The sequence below is a fragment of the Rhinolophus ferrumequinum genome, chromosome 9, assembly GCF_004115265.2.
Source record: "Rhinolophus ferrumequinum isolate MPI-CBG mRhiFer1 chromosome 9, mRhiFer1_v1.p, whole genome shotgun sequence".
In the NCBI taxonomy this organism is placed as follows: Eukaryota; Metazoa; Chordata; class Mammalia; order Chiroptera; family Rhinolophidae; genus Rhinolophus; species Rhinolophus ferrumequinum.
In genome coordinates, this window is record NC_046292.1 from 49,914,612 (window position 1) to 49,940,929 (window position 26,318).

At 44.2% G+C, this 26,318-nt stretch overlaps 1 protein-coding gene across 4 annotated transcripts in view; it reads right to left on the minus strand.

Annotated features, from left to right (window-relative positions):
• Window positions 1-25,395, minus strand: part of GNG12 (G protein subunit gamma 12) — a 108,460-nt gene extending 83,065 nt beyond the window's left edge. Inside the window, exon 1 of one of the 4 annotated variants that reach the window (XM_033115058.1) lies at window positions 25,282-25,395. The gene's annotated coding sequence lies outside the window, so the exon portion shown is untranslated. Of the gene's footprint in view, window positions 1-2,775; window positions 2,848-24,626; window positions 24,681-25,281 lie in introns of those variants that run through there. The other 3 variants (XM_033115059.1, XM_033115060.1, XM_033115062.1) reach the window with 3 other exon arrangements.
• Between the last annotated feature and the right edge of the window lie 923 nt (window positions 25,396-26,318).

Below are 26,318 nucleotides of genomic sequence, written 5' to 3' on the forward strand. Positions count from 1 at the left end.
GATTTCAAATATTACAGGCCTATTGTGAGGATACACAAGACAATCAGGGCCATGGGGACAGGCCTCCTCGAGACCACAAAAAGGAGTTCAAGTACTGAGAGAAGCAGAGCCAGCTTTGGGGATTGGATTCTCTGGTCTCCCGTCAGCAGCACGAGTCTGGGCTCCCCCACACTGACGACGACTATGCCTTTTCTTCTCTGCTTCTAGTCCTCCTGTCGTGCATCTTCCCCTTTGCTTCTGCTTACTCATAGTTTCTGCTGACTCAGACCTTGCCTCACGGGCTCTCTGCAATTGTCTTCCCAGCCATAGATTAGAATGCCACTTGCCAACTTCCCTAGCCCTGGGTATCTTTCACTTACAAATTCTTATAAAGAATCTGATTTGGGCACATGGTGCCTTTAAACCACAGGTTCTCACAGCAGACCAAGTTGCTTGTCAGACTACGGCCGCACTAGGGTCAGGGGCTCTTCTTGACCCAATCAACTGAGGCTAAAGGAGAAGGGCAGGGGGAGAGACACACTTAAGAATACGGCCACCCATTTTTAAGGAAGAGTTCGGGCTGCTTTTCTCCGCAGAAACTAGACCTTTTCCGAAGGGGCTATAGGCATGGCAGACATGTTTATTCGTCTCTCCAGTGAACTGTTCTTCCTCATACCTCTAATGTACTTAGAATAAAATGCACCCCCAGGCTTGGCAGAGCATTGCATATTATTCTATAATCTTTCCATGCCTATTTGTCCTAACTTTGTACCTAACTAGGTCATCACAGAGAACCCAGAATCACAATGATATTCACAGATAAACTTCTTTAGAGGAGGGACTCAAGGTTTCAATGCTGTATGCCAGCACTAGAATTGTTTACACACAGTTCTAATATAGCAGTTCTCAAACGTTTTAGTCTCAGGACCCCTCAACAGTCTTCAAACTTGAGGATCACAAAGGGCTTTTGTTTATTTGGTTACATACACACACACACACACACACACACACTATTAAAAATTAAAATAAAAACTTTAAAAAGATTTACTAACACATTAAAAATATAGCAATGATAAATCCATTAGAGCTTAACAAAAACATTTTACGAAAAACAACTATGTTTTTCAAAACAAAAGAAAACTTAGTGAGAAAAGAACTGTATTATTTTACATTTTTGTACATTCTTTAATGTCACATCTCTGCAAATCTTTCATAGAAGACAGCTGGATTCTCATTTCTGCTTCTAAGTCCAATCTGTGACATGTTGTTTTGGTTGTAGCATATGAAGAAAGTCTGACCTCACACAGACATTAATGGAAAGAAAGCATTCTCAGATAACTATAGATAGTCTTCTTTGATCCTACACCCAAAATTAAGGGATGGTTTCTGAAAGGTTAGCTGAATCCCTTTCAGTGAACTTTTCAGGCTCTGCTACACAGTATTAAAATTGATTAGTCTATCTCGCATTTGAGTAGACCTTTTACCCATGCAGGGTTTGTAACACCACACATTGGTCATTGAGAAATATTGGTTCCCTGAGTTATGCAGGTCTTTCAAATGTTGACATATTTTATTGCACAATATCAAAAAAGCACACCCGTTAACATCATCACTGTTCTCATCAGGTTAAGTCTTTAAGTGTTGGGAAGTTGTCGAGCTTATGGTGGCAGACCCAAGTTTTTCAAAATTCTAATTTTTGCTTGAAAGCTAGAATTTTATCACTGGCAACAAATACTGGCAGTTGTTTTTCTTGAAGTGACGGGCTAGCTTTGTTCTTTTCCTGAGAACATGTCCACTAAATAATCAAGCCTGAATAATCAGTTTGTCTTTGAGACATTCTTTCAAGTCAAAATGGTGTTTGGAGAAAAAAGCGGCTAGTTCAGCTTGCAACTCAAATCACTGTATTTCTCCTCGAGACAATCATCACATTATATTATCAGCAGAAGAGCTTTAATCTCCCTATTCCGTCACACTGAATATTAAAAAGATGTGTGTTCCAGGGTTAAGACTTCATGAAGTGAATAATTTTACTGCTTCAAGGACACTAAGTGAAAATGGCATTTTGTTTTGTTTTTCTCCTGGGAGCGTGTGTGGGTGTGGAACTGTGGGCACTGGTGGAGCACTGCCTTGATTAATGATTAGGCACCAGTTTTAGCCACCACTGCTTTTGGAGCATCATTACAAATGTCAGTCCAATGAAACCGTCAAATAGTATCTTAATGTTATAAAACTAAAGCTGACTTTGTGGACTCCCTGAGAGGATCTTGAGACCCTGAAGGTCTGTGGACTGACCACACTTTGAAAAACACTGTTCCAAAAAAGTGTTTAATACTTATTCTTGAATCCCTCAATGAATGAATACAACTTCATAGTAAGCAGGGAGGTTCTGGATAAGATAACTTTTCAGTTGAGTCATCGAGACCACGTAGGATGTTTAAGGTGGACGAGGCTGGGAAGAGCACAAGCTAAAGGGAAGAGCTAGAAATGTGTTGGGAACTTTCCTGGAGCAGCAGCAGCACGAGAAAACGTAAGTTCAGGTGACCAGCGCCTTATGCATACTAGCAAGGAACGTTCACACCCACCATTGCTGCTGATTCCCCACAACAGCCCAGGGAGACACAGATTATCCTCATCCCCCAGGGAAACTGAGGTCCCTGGGGAGCTCTTTGAAGGCAGAAACCATGTCTGTTTTCTTCACTAATGAATATTCAAAACTGTCACACAGTGACCAGCACATTGAAGGCACACAATAAGCACTCACTAAATAAATAAACAAATGAGGCTCAGAGAAATTACCTGCTCAAGATCACACAGGTAGGAGGTGGTGGCCCCAGGACTGAACCCAGGTCTTCTGGCACCAATCCCATGTTGTTCCCACCGTGCGCTGGTGTCTTCAAAATGACAGAAACCAAGGCCATGCTCTGAGGGGCTTGGGTGTCAGTATAAGTGGTTTTTAAACTGAGAAATTTTTAGAAAGGGAGTTAGTTACATGATCACAGCAGGATCTGGAAAGGCCTTGAGTGGAGAAGAACAGGAGGAAGAGAGACCAATTTGGATTCTTTTAGTGGTGGAAGTGAAAAGCATGACTTTGAGTGGGTGGGTGGGGGTGTCAAACATATCGCACAGGTTTCCCCTAATTCTGACGCTTAGCTGTGTGAATTTGGGTAAGTTACACCTCCTGTTTGATCCTTACTTTCCTCTTCTGCAGAATGGGATAATAATAATAATGTATAATTTCACAGAGCTGTTGTGAGTATTAAATGAAAATATGCACACAAAGCAAAAGCACAGTTCTTGGTTCAATAAATATTAGCTACAAAAAGAAAAGAAAGAACAGTGCGAGGAAGGAAGGAAAAGAGGGGAAAAGGAGGGGAAGGGGAAAGAAAGGAGAAGGGGTAACTAAAAATGGGGAGGAGAGGGAAATATTTGTTGAATGCGGCGTGGACCTGGGCAGTGCCAGAGGGCTAACTTATAAGCCCTTCTTGAGGTTTCTTAAGGAGAGAAAAAGAAAAAAAAAATCAGATGATTCTAAAGTTTGAAGCTTGGGTGACCAGAAGAATGGATTGATATTCAGGTGCCCACAGGGCATCCAAATAAGAGGTGCCCAGGAGGCTGGTACTGTGGATGCCAGAGTCAGACTTCCAACAAAGACCTAGAGGTCCTGTGCGGAGAAGGTGTGGACAGTCAGGAAAGGGCACAGAGCAATGGATCAATTAATGTCTCTGGGACATACGGCATTTATAAATGAGAGCAAAGGGAAAAAGGGAGAAAGCGGGATTAGAGAGACAAAAAGGAAGCATCTGCTTAAAACTATTTACTGGCTCCAAACCCTTGTCCGCAAGGCACATTTAGGCTGTCTCCTTCTCTGTCTCTAGCCAGCCACTCTTGCGCCGCCAAACCTGACATCTGACGCTTCCATGGTACCAGACTTCTACATACTCTGTGCTCACTGCCTGCAAGACTTTCATTGCTTCCCAAAAGCATAGTTTCTCGAAAAGTGGTACTTGTGGCAATTGCTGTTTTTAAGGTCCTATACTAAGATTATGGCAAAACAAAACAATCATTAGAGAGCAGCATTCAAAATGGTCATTCTGAAGCTCTGGTTCCCTCATTGCCCCCAGGGTCGTCCTGTCTGCTGCCTCTCCCAGCCTTGCGTGCTGTGTCCTTCACACACGCACCTCTCCCCGGCTCCTTTCCTACTTTCCCACTGGACCCTGTTTCTCCTGCCCACCACCCTTTGGCCTGTATCCTGCTGTTGGAGAGTGAGGTGTCTCTCTTTTTTGAGACGTCTCAGATGCTCAGTCTCAGTTTTGTGGCTGAGTGGGCCAGGAAAGACGATAGAGAACGGGCCACAAGAGCAGCAGGAGGCAGAGGATGGGATACCGCTGGCCAGAGGTGTGAGGAGAGACCAAGGATGCTAGCCAGGTCCAGAAGAAGCTAGTAGATTTCACAAATAGGAGACGGTTAGGGATCTAACACATGCTTTCTCAGTGGGAGGGGACTGCCCCCCCCACCACCAATTGGTAGAAATTGGTTTTGGGGAAAGGAGAGTAAAAAATCCCTTAGATATAATACTTTATGGGCCTCTAAAGCTCAATCCTACCCAATAAAAATCTTATTCCTTAATATTTAATTGACCTCATTAGAGAGAAATTTAAATTCACTTAAATTCAAGCTAATTAATTAACTTATTTAAAATGAACTCAATTAAAATTATGCTAATTTTTCTCCTCATGAGATGATAATGAAAAACAAGAAGTTGAGAAGCACTGATCTAGAAAGTGATTCATAAAAGGGGTGAGGTAAGGGCACCCTGTAAGGGCTGAAAGCAGAAGGCGAGGGAGGGGAGAGAGCAGTGGTAAGGACTGTTCCCCTTCCCCTCCTGGAGGTTCCTGAGCCATAACCACCTTGAGCACTTACTACACGTCAGGCCCTGCATCCAGTGCTTTATCTGTATTTGTACTTTTATCCTCACAACCACCTTAGGAAGTTATGCTCCCTTTTTACAGATGTTAGAGAATGTAGGTCGTTTATCCAAGGAGCCACAAGTGATGGGTGGTAAATGAGGCCAGTTCCGTGCTTAGCTCATGTCAGACACATAGTAGGAATGCAATTATTGTTAACTGTGAGCAGAGCTGGCAGGCCTGAGCACATCTGTTGGAAGAGGAAAAGAAGTTTCTGCCACACGGCGAATATACCCAAAAAAAAAAAAAAGAAAGAAAGAAAATGTTATTTGAATGAGACAGTGGAGAAGCGAAAATGTAACTGGGAGAGGAGACAACTGATGGAGAAGGAATCCAGGCAACAGGACATGATAGATTCCAGGAAGAAGGGCTGACCTTGGCAAGCAACAGAGCAGGGGGAGAGACAGGAAGGAAGCTGAGAAAGCCGGTTCAGGGCTGTGGGCAGGTGATGGGGGCAGGGCTTCGGGAGAGAGCAGGGGTGAAGAAATCCTGTCCCCACCGGGGGCCAGCAGCTGAAGGCAGACTGCATGAATTCCTGGTGGAATCAATCAACAGGACAGCACTACTTTCTCCAGCAATCCTGAATGAGAATCAGTTAATATTATGTCTCCCGCCCTTTCCCTAAAGCCCAGACTTAGAAAAGGCAACCAGACACTGTGCTTTAGTGAAATAATTGCCAACCTTTTCTAGTATGAAGACAAATTCTTGCCATCAGAAACAAAAAATAAACAACTTCCCGGGCATTCAGCAATAGTAGTTGTCATTTTGGAACCCATTGTGTGAGAAAATGCTCCATCCACATTAACTTTGTCCAGCTGAGACACTTAATATGACTTCATAGTGTCTTTATCACAAAAATGTTTTTGAACAACAGACATCCAATATGTGAGACATTCAGTCTGAGGGCCATGCCTGCTTTACATCTGGATTTGCAAACCCCTTGAAATAAATCCTTCCTCCACCACCCCCACCTTTGACCACAGGTTCGGGACAATCAGTGTACAAGAAAGGCAAGTGACATCCCAGATAGGGAAGGACTGTTTTCCACACTGCTAGCCTGACTTGGCTATCTTATACGCTTGGGGCAACGTTCTCACAAGTGCCAACACAGCTATCTTCTTTGGCCCCAGCTTGAGGTTACATTGCCTGCAACCCAGAGCAAGTTGTACCCCACTCACACCAGGTCAGAAGACCCACTTTATCTGTGGTAGCAAAAGTACATGTCGTGTCTTGATCAAAACTTGGTGGCACACTTCTGAAGAGAATCAAGGCCCACGAGTGAGCTGTGGGCACACTGGTGGAGAATAATGTTTAAGAGCCGCTGAAGTAGAGGCTATAACCAAAAAGACAGCCCTGAGGCGGTTTTATTTGTTTATTGAAGAACACACAGTACCATGTATTCCACACGGGATTATGTAGGCTGATGTGAGACAAGGAGCAAAAGAAACAAAAGCCAGCAGGAAAGCCACAGTTCTCCGGAGTGGGGATCCGTTTGGTTTCGGTGAAACAACAGACTGTGGAGTGATAGATAAGGAATGCCTGATTAAGCAAGATTATCATGAAAAACTAGCATCCACTGATCAAATCAGTTATCTGTCATCAGTACCACGTCTTCCAGCTCATATTTCATATGGGCTGTGCTATTATTGTCTCTACTCTGATGACGAGGACTACCTCGATACACTAAGTTCACCAACTGCAGCATCTTAGAGAAGAGAAAACCCACCCATGACTTGTATCAAAATCAAAAATATTTCCAGATACCAAAGACTATTTGGGGGAAAAAAAAAAAAGCTCGCACGGGGATTTCTTTTCACTGATTTTCTAATTTGAAAATCTGAGCCTCTCCCAATATCAACGGGGCAGGGGAGTAGGGAGGGGGAGGGGCAGAACAGGTGTCAACTTCAGGTGACAGATGAGAAAACTGAGGCACAGGCAGACTAAAGGCCCTGCTAAAGATCGCATCGCTGCTCAGTGGAGAACCAGGACTGTAGTCATGGTGAGGCCTTGGAGAGAGATCTCGTCCAATACCCTCGGTTTATAGAGGAGCCACGTTTCATTCAGAAAGTGGGGATGATGGGCCCAGGGTGATTCTCCTGGTTTGGCACAGGCCAGCTGTACCTGAGCCAGAGCCTCTCACCTGTTGAGAATGTGGTAGGAGGTAAGGTCAGGCCTTTTCTCCTTAATGTCACTAAAGCTGGGCTGTCTAAAATGGTAACCACGAGTCACATGTGGCTATATAAATTTTAATTTTAATTAATTAAAATTAAGTAAAGCAAAAAGTACAATTTCTTAGTTAACTAGTCACATTTCAAGTGCTCAAGAGCCACCTGTGGCTACCCTACTGGACAGGCTGACCATTTCCATGGCAACAGAAAGTGCTACTGCACGGAGCTGTTCTAAAGTACACATTTTATGACAAGAATGTAGTTGGACCTCGAATCAGGAGTTCCGGAGACACCACCAATGAGTTCTATGAATTCAGGCAAATCTGAGCCTCAGTTTCCTCATCTGTGAAAAGCAGAAGTTGGGCTGCATGATCACAATGGCCTTTTTCAGCTGTAACATCCCCTAATTCTGTACCTAAAAGTCCAGATAGCAGATTCCTGACACTACCACCTCTTCTTCCCTAGGACATCCACGCTGACCCCTCATCAAATTGGATCAAGAGAACAATGCACTCAGAATCTATTATTTCCTGTAGAAATGCAGTCACTGGATAAGAATTAAACAGCATCCTTCTAATTATTTCAAGGGTTTCCATAAGAAACAGCCACAAGAACAATCTCTCCAAACATTCCCCAGGAACAACCTCTGAAGCTACTAAGGAAGTTATCCCCAGTACCTCTCCCATGAGACCTACGGGGCCGATTTGTTGGAATTCAGGGCCAGAACAATTGGGAAAAGTATTTCTCCGAGAAGCGGGTACATTTTCTTTCACCACAGAATGACAACTACATGGTTCCCTCTGGTTCTGGGGTGGGAAGAGGGCATTAGCTTCTCCACGGATCAGGGTCGGCATCAGTCAATGCCTGAGCACCAGGCCCCTTCTCCACAGTACCTGGGACACGGATGTCTCACGTACAGAGCTCCTGCTGGCTTCTGGGGCTGCAGCTCTCCCCCACTGCATGTATATTTTCAGCAGAGGCTGCATCTAACACTTTTTCCAAGTAGAGCTAGCATGATGACATGTTTAAAAATGAAACAGTTCAGTGATCTTCCCACTATACCACACTGTAGAGATATAAAGTTGGAGTACCATGAGAATAAAAACCATGAACCTCAGATCACTGAGATGAACAGAATTACTTATCTTGGCAGAATTTGCAAAAGGCCGGCGTGGGGGAGACTTTGGTGTCCTCCTCCCCACCATTTGTCCATCAGCCTCTCCAATTAAATTAATTAAATTCCAGTTAATTAATAACAATGGCAAACATTTATTGAGCGTCTTAAGTCTACTCAGTGTCAGGCACAGTTGTAAGCACTTTATACGTATTAATTTATGCCTCACAATAACTCCAGGAAGTAGGCACATTATCATCTCCATTTTCCAGGAGAGGAAGCTGAGGCATTGAAAGGTTAAGTAACTTGTTCAAGGTCACACAGCAGCCAAGTGGCAGAGCTGGGATTAGTCTCTGCCAGTTAGGCTCTTGCTCTCTGCCAGGACATTGTCTCACCTTATAAAGTATAAATTTTAAAACATCTTTAGAAAACATTACAAAAACATGCAAGCAAAGTAATAGGGAAAAAAAAATTGTATTTGCTTAGCAAATACCCCTTCCAGACTGCCAGCCCTGAGCCCTTCCTGTTTAGAAATTCTGGAGAATGCCAACGCTTTAACTTGTTACTTTTCCAACATTTACTCTAAACTTCCTCAGCATTGTTTTCTGGTAAAATAACCAAAACCCCAGCATTCAGCACAACAACCAGTTAAAGGTATACGATTAACACTTAGCAAAACTGTTCCTACCTATGACAACTCCACATTAACAAGCGCAAGTCACAAATAATAAAAAGACAATTGAGCTGGGAACTGATAATTCCAGTCTGCAGCTGTTATGAGTCAGTTTAACAATAAATTTGCATGAGCAGTTGCTGGGCTCTTTAAAAACATGGTACCTGCCAGGAAGCAGGCTTTCTTTTCTGGACTTTTTGTCCTCGCATAGATGCTGATTCCGTTCAGCCTCAAGTTCTACTGTGCTTTTATGTTTTATATGCTTATCAGGACAATCTTCTGTGGACAATGAAAGTCTCTTAAAGGGGCTAGAAAAACCTGAGGCAAATGTGTTCTTTTAGTACTAGAGTGCAGCATGGTCTAGTCAAGCCGGCACAGGTTTGAATTCTGACAGCTCCATGAGCTGTGCAACCTTGGGCAAGTCACTGAACCTTTCTGAGTTGTCATTTCCTCTTCCGTAAAATGAACTAATTATACTTTACGGGATTGTAATGCCTGGTCAAGAGCAGGCATACAAAAAAGTTACTCACTCTCATCAAAATTATAAAAAGTGAAGTTAGTTTGAAAACCAAGTTGCACTCTCAGATTTCATGTTTCATTTTTATTCAGTTTATGACCATAAGAGTTCCCAAGGGACTCCTACTTTTCGATGCTTCTGAAAAGTGTTATCATTCAGGAGGATTCTAGCTTTCAAGGAGAAATGGGGAAATCTATGTGGAGCACACATTCAATCCAAACAAAACCTTGCAAAAAGAAAAGTATTTGTATCCACATATCATTTATGAATGTGAATTTTATAGGTCACCTTCCCTCACAATTTTTTCTTTACTAAATGCCTGATAAAAATAAAATATGCTATTGGACATGAAACAAAATGAATGTTGACCACTAGTCAAAATTCAAGAGCCCACATATACCCCTTAAAAACAGTAATTTGCTCTGAGATTCCATAGGACGAACCTGGCCATGAGTAACATTTATGTCACAGAATCCCAAGGTTCAGTTTTCTCAAGAAAACAGTCCAGGACGGGAAATGACTTGTCACAGAGACCCCGATCGTAGCCATGCCGTTCATCCCCCGAGTTGCTGTGCTATTACGCTATGGGTGACTGTCAAAATGGGGGACAGTGACACGTTCCCTTCAAGGACACTCCTTTTTGCTTTCAACTCACAGGATACACCAATTATTTGTTCATAAGTAGGAAGAGATGGGTTATACAGCTCAAAGGTAGAGCTCAGCGTGTTTCAAGGGGCTCTGTGGGCTGACATGCAGACAGGATTTGTGCTCCAAGGCTGCTCCCAGACGTCATAATTACATGAGGAAAATGAGCCAGAATCCTAAGACTCATCGGCAGCCAAATCACAACGTCCCCTCATGTCAAAGGTCCACACGGCAGAGACTCAGAGGTAACTCGGGCAGCAAGAAGGCCACCCTCCTGGAGCGCTCCACCCTTGACTGTGCCCTGGAAGCACCTGGGAGCTTTCAGAGAGATGCTGCCCTCTGGGCCTCATGCCAGAAGGGCCGACTTTATAGGTCTGGGGTGCAGCCAGGGCTTCATGGTTTTCAAAATCACTCCCCAGCTGAGGTCTAATGTACAGACGGGTTTCCAAACCACGGCCGTGGTCTCTCCAGTTATCAAGGCTGCCTGAACCACAAGATTTTATTCCCTTTAAGAGTTTTGTTTTCTTCCTTTTTTTTCTAATGAAAGAAAAGATAAGTTAATGTACGAAGTCCTACATTTTAAACTTTTCTCAAGAGGAGAAAGTTCAAGGTCAAGAGTCTTCGGTGTGAATCCATCCCTTTACTCTGCTTCCCTAACAAAGATTACAACCCAGTCTGAGTGGTTAGAGCACAGAATACATTCCCGAGTGTAAAGGGTACCCCTTTGCAAAGGGAGTGGGAAGGGAAATGCATCCATATATTTATGGAGGGGAAGAGAAGTCTAAGGAACAGCTTTACTGCCTTGTGGATAATTGTACAAGAGCTTTCCCCAGTCTCCAAACCCCAGCTTTGACTGGGCAGCTTCTCCTGGGCTCACTGAGCCCTACAGTCTTAACTACAAATTACTCATAAGCAAGGTTCTCCCACCTCCCTCCAGTCTCCTAAAGCCTCCTGCCTCCAACTCAGGCTGCCTCTGCCCCCACTCCACCCCAGATTTCCAGGTGGGCCCTCACTGCTAAGGGTGGGACCCATAAATACCAGTGGGACAGCCGAGTAAGGAGAGAGGGTGGGGAGAGAGGGTGTGTCTCAAGGTCCCTCCAGGCCTGGTTCCTGCCCACTCAGCCATTCCGGTACAGGCAGGGCAGTGATAAGAGGTTCTAAGACTGGCGGGTATCCAGATAGACCCCGCCACCCCAGCTCATAGGGTAGATTGGACGAGGCTGCACCTCTTGTTTAAGAGGTGTGGGGTTCTAATCTCACCTCTGCTATTTGCTAGCTCCAGGGTCTTGGGTTAGTAACAGAAACTTTCTAGAAAGAGCCTCAGTTTCTCTGTCTGCAAAGTGGAAATTAATGTCTGACCAGTGTTTTAGTTCATTTGGACTGCTATAACAAAAATACCACAGACTGGGTGGCTTAGACAACTAACATTTATTTCTCACAGTTCTGGAAGCTGGAAAGCCAAGATCAAGGTGCCAGCAGATTCAGTGACAGGTGCCAGCAGATTCTGCTTCTGCTTTCACAGATGGCTATCTTCTTGCTGTAACCTCAATCGGTGGAAGGGGCAAGACAGCTCTCTAGGGTCCCTTTTATAAGGGCACTAATCCTATTCGTGAGAGTTCCACTCTCCTGACCTAATGGATTCCCCAAGGCCCCCATCTTCTAATACTATTATATTGGGGGTTAGGATTTCAATACATGAATTTGGCGGGCGGGGGGCGATATAAACATTCAGTCCATAACACAGAGCAAGTAAATAACTCTTCCAAGATTCCAGAGTTCATAAGAAGCACAGGCAAGCTTTAAACCCGGACAGTGTGAACCCTTAACCACTAACTGTGATGCGAGACAGGAAGTGCCATTGTCAGATCTGTTTTAGAAAAATCACCCAGGTGGCAGTGTAGAGGGTAGGTCAGTTAGGCAGCCATGGCGACAATCCAGGTCCCAGACAGTAGGGGTAAAGAGCAGGCATGTGGACTAGTTAGAAAGTGGATGTGCAGGCATTGGTGGGGGTGAGGGTGTCTGCGCTGGAGTGAGGGGTTCCAGATGATCCCAGGGGTTCAGAGCCTGGCATCCTGGGTGGATGGAGGCTATCTTACACTGACTTCTTCAGAGAAGGCAGGAAGAAAAGCAGGTGTTGATGGGAAGATAATGAGATGGTTTTTAACAATGTCTACCTGAGTTTGAAGAACCTAAGATAGGCAATCTGCAGTTGTGTCTTGGGAACATTCTAGAATCTGTGATCTTAGAGTAGTTTATTAAGTTTAGGTAACAACTATTTTTATTCCAGTTCTGCTAAACTCCTCTTCTCCTTTCCCCTTTGTCTAGGTTACGCTTATAATAGTTTAAAAAGCAGAAATTCTCCAATGCTAAACTTTTCTCCTTTTGAAAATCACAAACTATATATAAAAGGGTTTTGGCCACCAAGTCCCAGTCTCATTGAGAGGGGTGTAGAGGATGTTCCCATACCACCAACCAATTCTTGACACCAGCTGGGTGTCCTACAATTGAACTCAAGTCTGACATTATCTACACAAACACAGCGTGGGATTCCACACGTTAAGGCTCAGTCCTGCAAGACTGCCTCCCCCGCAACCCCAGCTTCAGACAACAGTAGCCAGCCCAGAGTATCACTTGTGCTTCTCACCCACAGTTTATAGATCAGACGTTCCCATGACCCCATCCTGTGTTCAATTAATTTGCTAGAATGGCTCACAGAACTCAGGAAACCCATTTCCTCACTAGATTACCGATTCATTACAAAGGATATTAAAGGATACAGATGAACATCTAGACAGAAGAAATGCATAGGGCAAGGTATGGGGAAAAGGGCACTGAGCTCTCATGTCCTCTCCAGCCGTGCCACTCTCCTTGCATCTCTGCCTGCTCACCAGGCGGGAAGCTTTCCAAACCTTGTCCTTTTGGGTTTTCATGGAGGCTTCATTACACAGACATGATGGATTAAATCACTGACCATTGGTGACTGATTCAGCCTCCAGCCCCTCTTCCCTCCCAGGAGGTCTGAAGGGAGGGACTGAAAGTTGAAACTTTCTAATCACATGGTTGGTTCTCCTGGCAAACAGCCCCCATCCTCAGATGTGGTCCAGAAGTCACTTCTTTAACATAAAAGGATACCTTTATCTAAGCACTTAAGAAATTCCAAGGTTTTTAGGTTTTTAGGAGCCCTGTAACAGGTGAGGATATACACAGGTGTGTGTATATATTTCTTATTATAAATCAGAATATCACAATATTGTTCATAGCTGTAGCCTCATAGAGTAGGTAACCGATAAATACTTTTTGAATTTAAAAAAAGATTATTGTTGTGCTTATTAAAAACTGAAAAAATGATGATATGTGAGGACCTTTGTCTTCAATAAGCTGCACAGTTACTAGCAAAGAAAATATCTGAGTACAAGAGAGACACGCTACAGGGCAATGTCTCTTCCTCTCATTCCTTCCCCTTCCAGGGGGCCACCTCCTCCAGCCTGCACACCTGGTGGACACCTCTCCCTCATGCACTTTTCACACGGTACCACCAGGGACTATGGGACAGGTAACATGGCACCACGAAGACCACTGACTGCAGAGTCAGACAAGCCTGGATTCAAAGCAAGATGCCACCACCGGCTTACCACAGAGCCGTCCCTGGACCTGCTTCCTCACCTGTCCATGGAGCCAGTATCACCTACGTCAGAGGCCTACTGCAAGGTGAGAGAAGTGTACGTAAAGCTCCTGGCACATGGTACGTAGTTGTCACTCAAGGAATAACTGTCATCGTCACTGTCATCAAATTAACCGCTGGCATACGATTTTCTCTCAGTTAGTGTTTGCCAAATGAGAATGACTTCAATTGAAATGAAAGGTTAGGGTTAGGAGGTGAACACTACGCTAATATTAATTACAACGATAAGTTAACACTTGAGCACTTACTAGTGACACACTGAATGCTTTATACATATCAGTGGCTCCTCTATTCCTAAGCAAAAGATAGTAGTTCATCAATTCTAAGGAGCATATTCTGTTCACATTTTAACATCCCTGATACTGGGACAATTCTTTGTGGTAGACAGAATGGCCCCCCAAAGATGTCTACGTCCTAATCCCTGGAATTTATGAATATGTTATGTTACAAGGCAAAAGGGACTCTGCAGGTGTAATTAAGGTTACAGGTTTTAACATAGAGGGTGTAGCCTGGATTATCCAGCTTGGGGCCACTTGAATTAAATGGGACCTTTATAGCAGAGAACTTTCTCTGGCTGGAAGCAGAGAAATAGAACAGAAGGGGGCCTCAAAGAGATTCTAGGCATGAGAAGGACCTGTGAATGCTGCTGCTGGGTCTGACAGCCAGAAAGGAGGCAGATCTTAGTCCCACAATGCAAAGAACTGGATTCTACCAACAACCTACATGACCCTGCAAATGGATTCTTCCCAGAGCTTCCCAATGAGATTATGTAAAACCCAGAGCAGAGAAACCAGCCGTGCCCATGCCAGCTTTTCACCTACAGAACTGTGAGATAATCGTGTGTTGTTTTAAGCTGCTAAACTTGTGGTAAGCCATAGAAAACGAATACACTCTTAGGATTGATGTGGGTTATAGGTGAACGGGCAGCAATTTTTTTCTTTGGTGGCACGTACAACAGTGGCACGTCTCATAATTGATGGCATCTTAGATTTGTTGAAATATGGTATTATCATCTCTATTTTGAAAATGGGCAGGTCATCTGAGAGGTCAGGTGACTTGCCCAGGTGGTTCAGACTGCAAGCTTGAGCTCTAAACATCATGCACACCGTCAGAGAGTGCATAAGGGCTAGAGAATCCTGCTAAAAGGCCAAGGAAATTAGCTACCGTGAACCACCCCCTGCCCCCACCCCCCTCGCAGCCCAGGCCAGGCTCGTGTCTGACATGGGATTCCCCAACACAGTTGATCACGAAGACCTAGCCAGGAGCCCAATTCAGCAGATAAACAAACAAACAAATATAATACAGCCTAGAAGGTACCTACCCTCAGTAGTATTCATTCGTCCATCCACTATGATGGACCACCTCAAGGTGCTAGGCAACGTTCTAGATACAGGGGACAGAACAACAGACCAAAGGCCTGTCCGTGCAGAGCTGACACTATCGTGGGGGAGAGCACCACTAGCATGACGGAGAGACAGAAGCACTGGAATTAAAAAATAAGCATCCAGAGAACTGAAAACCAACCTTCACAAAAGTAATAATCCACATATTCAGGAGATGGCGAGAGCATTGGTCCTGGAAGTTCAGATCCTCCTTTCTGGAGCTTTCATGAGCCGCTGCTAAACGCAGGAACTCTGAGGAGGACAGCGTTCTGTTGCTGTTGTTTTTGTGAGGTTTTCTTGTTTGTTTGTTTGATTTTTTGATGGAGATGTAGGCTAACTTTATAAAGAACTGCCTCATATGAATTTCTAAAAGCAAACCAAAAAATCAGTCTATGTCCTACACCATACTTTCTCTCTCGATGGATTTCATTTTTAAAAAGGGAAAATTAATTTATATTAAAATAGCATCGCAAGAGCTGACTGAAAGAGCACCTCACAAAGAAAGGTGACTCTGCGCCACTCTACTCCCACACCCCGTTGTCAAATCCTGAACTCTGGCTGGTCTCTTTACCTTTTACTTTTACTTCTCTCTATCTCTTTCACCTTGGAAATAGAGTAGACAGCTCTCTGATGGTGAAATCAAAGGGAGAAAAGGAGCCTGATTCAGCAGATAAGCAAAAAAATGTGGCATGTATAACCTTTCAGGAGATGCATGTAAATGGAAAACTAGATTTCTTAAAAGATTCTGCAGGAAATGCCTTTGGAATTTATATATTCTCGACCTCTCTCTCTTGTTTTTGTTTGAGAGGGAGAAATTCTAGACTAGAAGATCATCTTCATAATGGTTTTGGAGAAGCCCCAGTTTAGTAATACCATTAGCTGAAAACTATTTATAAATCAGACATTAGCAATTGGCATAAAACCCTACTTTCCACTTCTCTCGATTTTGCACTGACAGTTTGGCAGCCAACTCTACCCTTAGGCCCAAAAGAGCCATCACATTGTTAGGTCTGTATTTAAGAGATTTTGACAGCAATATAGGCAAGAGGCTTGCTTTAGGAGGAAAGGTGAATAAACGCCCACAGGAGGATCGATAGGCGCGGACAGCACAAAGGAGAAAATGTACAAATGGCCCCCAACCTCCACCTCACTCATAATTCAAAAAATTTAGAGGACTTGACATTACCATTTCTTACTAACCAGATTAGGAGAAAGATAAAGAGAAGACATAGTTCTTGCTGGTAGGGCTGTGGGGAAAGAGGCCATCCAGCACACTGCCTGTGAGAGGAAAAACTGAGCCAACCCTTCCGGAGCGGGATTCGTGGGCCCTGTGATTCAGCATTCTCCCTTCTGAGAATCTATCCTGTAGGTACACCTGCACAAGAGCAACAGGACTCATTACACCTCTATTAGTTGTAGCACTGCTTGTAATAGCAAAAGACGGGAAATAATCCAAAGGTCCAGCAATAGAGATTAGCCAAATAAACTACAGTACATCCACACAATGGAAAACTATTATGCTGAGAGAGAGAGAGAGAGAGAGAGAGAGAGAGAGAGAGAGAGAGAGAGAGAGAGAGAGATCTGTATGTGACGATAGAGGTCTCCATAACATACTGCTAATTCAAAAAGCAAGACATAGAATAGGGTATATATAGCAATCCATCTTTTGAGAAACAAGGAGGAAGAATAAAAATACATATTCTGATTTGACTGTATTTACAAGTTGATTGTATCTACAAGAGTGTGGGAAAAGCTTGGATGGGATGGGAGCAAGATTTCTCAGCGTTTACCTCTTTATACATTCGTGAAGTTTTTGGGGGACCCATATTGCCTATTTTTTAAAAAAAATGAAGAGGTTGTATAAGCCATTTTTCACAGGGGTGTGACGAACAAGACCAGACCAGTTTGGAAGACACAAAGCTAAAATGTTCAGCTCAGGGGTCTGGGAAACCTAGGTCGAGGCAGGTGATTTCCCAAGTTGCCATCAGTAAATCAGAGAAACTGCAGTCCAGAGTTCAGGCGCTGAGCACAAGGAGCGTGGAGAGGTTGATCTCTGCCCTGTTTTATGTTCCCTGCTGGGTGTGGGTGTACCCGAGCACCCTGGTATTTATGACCGCCAGAAGGAAGTCCAGAGAACTGTGGGTGAATGGGAGGCACTAGGATTACCTCCCAGGCAGCATGCCAAGAGCATTTATTTGCTTTCTGGATTTGGACAGTCGTGGCTGAAGCATGCCGCTCATCAAATATTTATGTTAAAAAAGAGGGCAAAGCATGTGCCGGAATAGTCCGTGTAATTCGACAGAGAAATATTCCTGAAAAGTTGAGACTCCTGGAATTTTGTAAAACCAAATCATATTGTAAATGCAACAGGTAGGTGTGCTACCTAAAAATAGTGTATAGGGAATCCTTGTTAGGAATTGTTATCTCCTGCTACTGCTGTTTTAGGAATCTGAGTTTGCCTGAAGAAGGCTGCACTTCACCAGATTAAATGTGAAAGACATTCGTGCCTGTGGGTTTTTTACACAAGGTGTAGCCTCTGGATAAAACAGCAGAAGGCCAAGGTCCTAAGTACAAACCTGGGTCTTTATCCTCAGAACCACTGCCTTAGCAGTTTGAGCCACTAAACGTGGCTGGTCCTACCTGCTGTGAAGATTGCCTCCCAGGAGAGGAGCCAGGAACAGGAAGTTAATTCTCAGAGTAGGCTTTCTAAAGGATCAACTTAAAAGAGAAAGCATGCAAGAAGCGCCAGCTGGCACTGAGGGGGACACACACACAATCCCTTTCTTAGTTTCTGGTAGCTTCACCAACAAGGCTCCCCACTTCTTACCCCCTAACCCAGAAAAGTCGTTTTATGCAAGAAGCAGGGCTCATAGGTGAGTTCCAAAGGCTCCTGCAGCTACAATCTTTTGCATCCTGTCCGACCCAAGAGGAGGCCCCACAGCTCGTCAATAAATAACATGAACTTCTTTGCACATTCCCAGGAGTCAGCACTGCATTCCCTTCACCAGGTGGACTACAAAAGGGGTGCACGGACCCCGGTATCAAGCAATACTGAGCATGTTGCTGGTGTTCAACTGACACTGTCAACAACATCCCAAGCGCTAGTCTTTCCCTGCCCGTAGGGAATGAACTAAAGAAGGAGAAGCCTGTCGCCGGGAACATGCACCACTGAACGCGCATTTCCTAGCAGATCAATTTTACTTTTTTCATTAAAGAAGAACACTGGCTCATGCACTTGGCTGGCACACACTGCAGAGAACACGGTTTTATTCCTTCATTCCAGGGGCATTTATTAAGCACTTACAATGTGCCAGAATCTGCTGGGTCGTGTGGCATTTAGAGGGTTACTGTGGCTGACGAGGCCATGAGAGGCAGAACAGCAGCTGGCCACAGTGTGCCTTTGTGTGAGTTAGAAAAAGACAACCCCTCCTAGTGGACCTAACCTTGCAGACTTGGTGTCATCAGAAAGAAAGAAGTTCCCCTTCCTTCTGGCAGAGGCAGCTCTAACCCAGGACACACGGTTTTTTGGGTAGATTTGAGCCCCCACTTGTTTCCTTGGCCAGCACTCTTGTGCCGTGAACAACCTGTACAAGAGTCCAAGGCAGTCCTGTCAAGAAGTCACAATCCAACCCTTCTGCTGCTTGGCCAGACACCCAACCCTCCCGAGTACATGTCTGAGCAGCCAATCATGACCTCATACACCCGTGCGAAGCCCCGAGGTCTAATGTGCTGGCCATGGTCTAATAACTTCAAAGATTTTGGTAGTCTAGGTACAGGACAGGCACCAAGTCTGTTGGTCTCAACGCTTTTCCAGTTTGCCCGAGATTCTGGTGGAATACACTGATGTGATGGTTTTTCCTCACTAAGCCTCAATAAAGCCCAAGCAGCTTTTGGATTTTGGTTCCTCCTTCCATCCTTTGATTTAGCTCACGTTGAGAGCTAAACTGTGTTGGTTGCTCCTATGCAATAATTTCTTCCCAAAAAGCAGACCAAATGCAAGGGCACTGCAAGCTTGGGGCGGAGGGTTTAAGGTCCAGTGGTCAGGAACATCTTGGCTAGCAACATCTGCTGCTAAACAAAAGCCTGAGTATTCTACATCAGTAAACTTAAGATTCCATTCCCAATGGGCTCACGTTGGTTTGCACACTGCCATTTGGAATAAAGGCAACTCTCTATACATAGAATGCAAGTGCAGAGATGACAACTGACCCAGAGCCCACTCCAGTGAGTATTTGTGATGACAACAACCCAAGTTAAACCAAACCTTGCGCTTCTCATCTCGGTCAACCAAAGGGGATCCTGTGTCAATTATGTGGCATTGACTGCAAGGAGAATGGTAGTCTATTCTGTAAGAAAGCACATGGTACATTGGGCCTCCTGACCCTCTGGGCCCAAAGTCACCCGCTTATAGCCAATGAAATGTGAAAAACGACAAAAGATTCTTAGCAATTGACTCACAAAGGTAGACCTAAAAGAAATTCTTCTTTTAGCTATTAATTCTCCAGCAGAGTTGAAAGTACCCTATTTCCCTGAAAATAAGCCCTAGCCGGACAATCAGCTGTAATGCGTCTTTTGGAATAAAAATGAAAATAAGACCCAGTATTATATTATATTACATTATATTATATTATATTATATTATATTATATTATATTATATTATACCAGGTCTTATAGTAAAATAAGACCGGGTCTTATATTAATTTTTTCCTCCAAAAGATGCATTAGAGCTGATTGTCCAGCTAGGTCTTATTTTGGGGGAAACATGGTATCAAGTCTTGAGTCTGCAACACCCTGGTTTTTTTTATACAGTACTCCTCTGAAAAGCAGACCCATTAAAAGAAGACAAAAACCCTCCTTGTCAGAGGATGGCAACCAGACTCTCACAACTAAGCACTTTTATGATACCCAAAAAAGCCTGACATGATAAACCAAACATTTAAGTGACACTAGAAACGATTTTCAAGAGACTCGACAATAAATGGAATAATCCAGCTAGAAATAACCTTCAGTCAAATCACCTCCACTCCCTGCCCCGGATCCAACCCACCTGCTCACTACTCTTCATTCATTCCTAAGACAGGATAAGTGGGGAGGACAGGACCTGTTGGTACGAGCTGGTTCTAGTATAAAACTTAGCAGGCCAGTTCTTTCATCTGCACTCTCAAGGTCCTCTTTGGGAGTCCAGGGATGGGAGAGGCCAACGTCATAGGTCACTTCGGGCCTGCTGGGTCTCTGAGGCAATTTTGGAAGCTTTGATTTTTATGGCTGAAGAAGGGTGAACTCGATGAAAGGCACCAATAATTCTCCTCAGGTGGGTCATCTCACCCCTAAAAAGAGCCATCTCCTCATGTATCTCTTGGTTTGATTTATAGCTTCTAAACGGACTTCCTCCATAAAGTCCCCTCTGCACGGTCACCCCCATCCTCCACTCCCCTTAGATGGATGCACCACCACTGCAGCCCTTAGCAGAGCACTTAAGAGCACGGGATGTTAAGTCAGAACAACTCCTGGGCAAATTCTGCCCTGGCCACTTAGGGAACCTCAGCTTCCTCATCTGTGCTGTTGTGGGGACTGAACAAGACTGTGTATGTAAAGGGCTTAAACCTGGACCCAGGATGTAGAAAAGCTCACTCAATGGAATCACACAATTCTGCTGTAAGTATTTTTTATCTATCAAATTTTCCTGTTAAACTAAGTGCACTGATGTCTTCCTCGTGACTGTCTTGTAGGCATCTGAAACGCTGAAGGTGTTAGATGCACCTAACTCGTCAGTGCAGGACCTAGATCTGGGAAGTGACAACTTCCATAAAGCCAGTTTGGTGGACCTGGTCTGCATGCAGACCCGAATTTCAAACATCTCTTACGAAGATAAACCTGCAAACTTCTGAAAGAGCCTCGCTTTTACTGCTAAACAATTCTCACCACCAAGGTTTTGACATTTAATTTACGACTGTCAACTCTACGTGGGCTGGTGTTTTTTCCTAAAAAAACAAAATCCTGCTATGTGTAGCTAATAAACCAGAGTTTTTACTAACTGTCACACAGATGGATTATTTTGTATTACATATACATGCTCATTGAGGAAAATGGGGAGGAAGGGGGCGAAAAAGGGAAAAGCATCATAAGCCCACCATCCATTTGTCTGGAGCTTCTTCTAGACTTTCTTTCTGTGCATAAACTTTTTAACCTAGTTGTAATGGTAATACTGCGCTAAATTGTGCACACAATTGTGCATTCCTTCCCTTACTTAACCTATCTTAATATGGACTTCATGACTGCTGATTGTTTAAACAGTTTCTAATAAGGAAAATAAGATTGAGATCTAGGAGAATTAATTTGTTGAACAAAGTAACACTGCAATCCATTCCACATTTAAAAGATGCAATGACAATTGCCTAATTATATTCTCTTACTTCGTAAGCACTGCTTGGCAGCGCTTTTAAATTACTTTTTAAAATACTAAGCTTTTTTAGATTTTTGGGAAACATTAAAATTTTGTATAATTGTTTTCTTGTTACAAAAATAATACATGCACATTATATAACATTTAGGGAGAGAAAATTTCGGTAAGTAATAATTTAACATTAATATTTATTGAACACAGACTGTGTGCCAGGCAGGCACTGTTCTAATCTTTAGATAGATTAACTAATTTAGTCTTCACAACACCTCCCTGAAGCAGAGATATTAAGTAACTTGCCCACACGCTATACACCAAGAAGCTTGAGCCACGGATCTATCATTAAGTTATGATGTTCTAAGAGTGAAAAGATCAATAATTTATTCAATCAAGTCCTCCACTGCTTCAGAGTATAATGTCATAGGCAAGAAATGATTCATAACAACATCATACCCTTTACAGTTATTTAAAAAGATTATAAAGCACCATCTTTGCATCCCTGTGGAACACTTAGTAAAATAAGAAGTCGGCTGTGGCATGAACTATGTCTCCAAGTCAATCCTATGCACCCAACGTACAGAAAAAACAACAGGCACTTAAAAGGGTTTGTTTTTAAAGATGGAAGCATTTTTTTAAATTTTGCAAATGATTCCATGATATGATGATAGATTTCCTGAATTAACTGAACACCCATTCCCACAAAAGTTTATAACCAGTCATGATGCTTTTACAAAACATTTACGAAACACTCCCAGTCCTAAACACTACTTATGGTTTATCTGTTGGCATTGGACATCAGCACATGAAAAAGTAAATAACTGGATACCGTTGGGTCACATTTTTTCATACTTTAATTAAAAATCATATTTAGTTAAAGACAAATATTTCTGTTCCTGGTTTAATTTTCTACCCAGGGCTAATAAACATGACTATTTGAAATATAAATTCTCTTTAAATTTAAATATGATTAATGAAATGTTTCTGACTACCTGGTCCTAAAAAATACTATACATCTATGACTTCAATGCTAAAAGCATATTAAAACTGTTAATCCATGAATCATAATTATTCATACCACTGTGGTAGAAACATGACACACATATGTATACAAATATATATTTATATATCTGGTTCCATACATCTATCTCTAAAATCAGATACCTTCTTTGGAATTTAAAATTACACTATCTAGTGTTTCCAGAAGCTTCAAGCTGCCATCTCTAGTTTATCCAATAGCCTGCTGCTAGATGGAGGAAGCTAGATAAGTAAAATAGCTAATAATTTTGAACATTAACCGTGTTAGGTGCCGTCAAACTGTTTTCCAAAGATATACTTTCATAAAAACCTTAGAAATAGAGACCACTATCATCCCCATTTTATAAATCAGACCAAAAATGATTAAATAACTAATATTCCCATCCAGGTCTGTCTCACACCAAACCCACACCGCAAACCACTGTTAAACTGCTTCTCTTCCAAAGGAGGCCTCAGAAAAATTTTATTTGACTTCCACAATTTATCTCCCTAGATTAAGTTTAAGCTGACATATAAAATTTAAAAAAGAAAAACACACCCAATACAAATCCAACACAATCCATGACGTAATTCTAAATTTGAATTTTTTGTCTCAGGGAGAGGTTTTCAACATGAAAAAAAAACACGAATAAACACTAATCAGGTATTAGCTAACCATTTCCTTAAGTGTTTTCCCTATCAAGCTCTTTGCTGTCACAACATGACAAACCACCCAAGTCCTTCAACAAGTGACAACACCAGCCCAACACCACAAATCTCATTGTTAGAGAGCTAATCTTTTAAATGAGACTGGAGCTTGCTACGCAGAACATTTTTATATTAATCTTTTCAGTCTCTTGTGAAACACAGATTCCTATTTGTATGTATTTGTACACAAATCTAAATGCTGTCTGGGTTCAGCATCTAGTGAATTACCTGGTTTAAACACAGTAACATCACGACTGCATTTTTTTTATAAGGTCTAAAAGCACAATCATTAGACTGTTCAGCATTTTTTGGATTTAAACCAGGGTTTTATGGTTAACTGTTAGGAAACTCAAAGGGACTGAACATTCGATCCCAAAGTCCCTTTATCACTGAAGTCTCTATAAAACGTTTGATTACTTAAAAAAAATTATGTGGTGTGTGAATCATGTTTGTTTATTGAAAAGGGAGCTTGCTAATAAATACAATTTGGTTGGGGAAAAAAGAAAAAAAAACAGCGCCTTAGTTGAATGTGATTGTTTTGGCAAGAGTAAAATCCAATCCCGTCACTCCAGCAGTGCCTGCCTTCCTGGTTCTCCTAGGTGAGGGCCGCCATCCTGAGCTAATTTACACAGAGAGCTGAGAAGCACCGGCAATGGTGCAGTATGGTGACTAGCACTTTAAAGACAAAGGTGAACTCCGCTTTTAAAGTAGAGAACACACAGACACAGACCCTGCCTCTGACAACATCCAAAAGATTCATTATAGACAATCTATTCAGATGAAGCTACAACAGCTCCAGGAAATATAAACAGTGTCCCCAAAGACAACAAGGGGGGAGGGGGGAGAGGAAATAACTGGTGGGAAGGAAACTAATCGTGTGAAGTTTCTCCAGCTCCACAAGGTCTAATAAATTCCCGGTTTGTTTCCCCTCGGTGCAGCCATTAAACGTGCCGCGACACGTGGACTCAGGGGACCTCCCTTCTCTCTGGTTTTTGGCCGTTTCCTTCTCTATGCACTTGTTTGTATACATACAACCACTCCCGGACAGGGGTGACCACAAGATGACAGGTCTCGTCAATTCCTTTACTTAGATTTACAGTTATCCAAAGTTTCACTCCGCGGCGGTGATTTAACCAGAATCACGAGTTCCTTTTCGAAAGCTATGAATGGTTTAAGTCAAGTTTATAGGACAGGCGAGGGGAAAGTGAGTGTCGGGAGATTTTAGAAACAACGTCTGAAAATTAACTTTCATTGATATGCCCTAGTTAAAATAAAAAATAAAGGAAGTCACCCAGATTCACGCAGTAAGTGTCGGGCAATACCTTTAAAAATCACGCAAGACTAACGTTTGAGTCTTGTCCTCCCCATATATCTGTCACCTGCAAATAGTCTCCGGATCACTCCCCCCTCAGGGGTCCCTCGCGGGATGTGTGCTTTGGGTCCTCCTCCGTGACCTGCTATTTCTCTGCTCGAACCCCAGCGCCCAGCGGGTTCCAGGGCTACGTACCCGCGCGCTGGTCCCAAGAAAGAGCGGAAGAAAGTAGAGAAGAGGGGCGTGGCGCCTGGTCGCCCCCCAGAGGCGGGCCCTCCTACAAAACCTGGCAACACCGCAAAGACCGGGCTGGGAACGCGGGAGCCTCCCAACCCCAACAGGACGCGGGACTCACGGCCCCGGGCCCGCGAGGAAGCCGGGAGACCTTTTCCCCGGCTCCCACCCCATCCCAGGGGCCGCGTCTCCAACCCTAGCCCCGCAGGGCCCCGGGCTTCCCGCGCCCTCCCGCAGCTGCCCGTCGAGGGGCGAGCGAGCCGTCAGTCCCGGGTCTCGGCGTCCCTTGACCTCCCTCCCCCATCCCCTTCTCGGGCGCCCAGTGCCCCGACCAGTCCCCGCCCTCCGGGACACTCTTTCCTCCTTCCTTCCTTTCTCCGTTCCCTCCCTCCATCTCGCTTCCCAGCACCGGGAACTCGGAGGCTGCCCCCGAACTGGCCGGCCGACGCCCGGCGCTGCACCCCTCTCCCTGCGGAGACCAGACTCACCACCTGCGCCCGCCGCTGAGTGCTCACTGCTCTGCCCGAGCGCTGCCCCGCCGCCGCCGCCGCCGCCGCCGCCGCCGCCGCCGGGGACTCGGTCTCTAAGGGCTCCTGGAGACGGTTCCGACTTCTCCTCCTCCACCTCCTCCTCCTCCCGCTGCTCCGGCGCCGGCTCCGCCTTGCTCGAGGTGGGCGGGGCGGACAGCCCGACGGGCGGGGCGGCGGCGGTCCCAACTCCTTCCTCCGGCCCTGGCCCTCCCTCCCGCCCAGACGCCCTGGCTGTTCCCGGGTTCGGTCGCCGGAATCCGTGTCGTGTCCCGGCCAGCAGAGGGGTGAGGTTGGGAGCGGTGAAGCTCCGCAAACGTCTGGCTACCTTGACCATCGCTATTTTTCCTTCCCTGAATTCACGGAGGCCTGAAACTCAAGGACTCTCGGTCCCCTCACTTCACGACCCTACAGGGGGCTGCTCTGACTCCTCGGAAGTTTCCTTCGCGTGTGAACGCTTCGGCAACCTTTATGCCAACAGTCCCCTGGGCCGCGAATATGCGTGCTACCAACCCCCTACACAAAAGTTAGGCTCTGCTCCAGGAATTTCTTAAGAAAACAGTCACAGTAAAATTTAAAGGGCCCTGGGGCCACGGAGAGATTTTGTTTCCCAGAAAGTGGAGATATAACTGCGGGATGTTGAATTTGAAGTACATTCACCCATTCTGAGCCTCTCCCTTCATCTCTCCCCCATGAAATCTGTGTTTCCAAATGTCCAGTATTTGGCAGAGTTCTGTGTAATAAATTAATTGGATTTGGTTGGTCTTTTCTGCATAGATTCAGGGTCTGATAGTTTTAAGAGCCACTTCTGTTTCCACAAACTTCAAACTTCTCATACATACAGCCATTCAACGAACATTCATTGAGCACCTGCGATGTGCCACACATTGCGCTAAAGGTGACGGGACAGACATCAAGATGAATCAGTAGGGGGCGCACCTTCAAAAAGTCCAGAAAGAGTAACAAGGATGGATGAACCTTACCACTTAGCCTACATA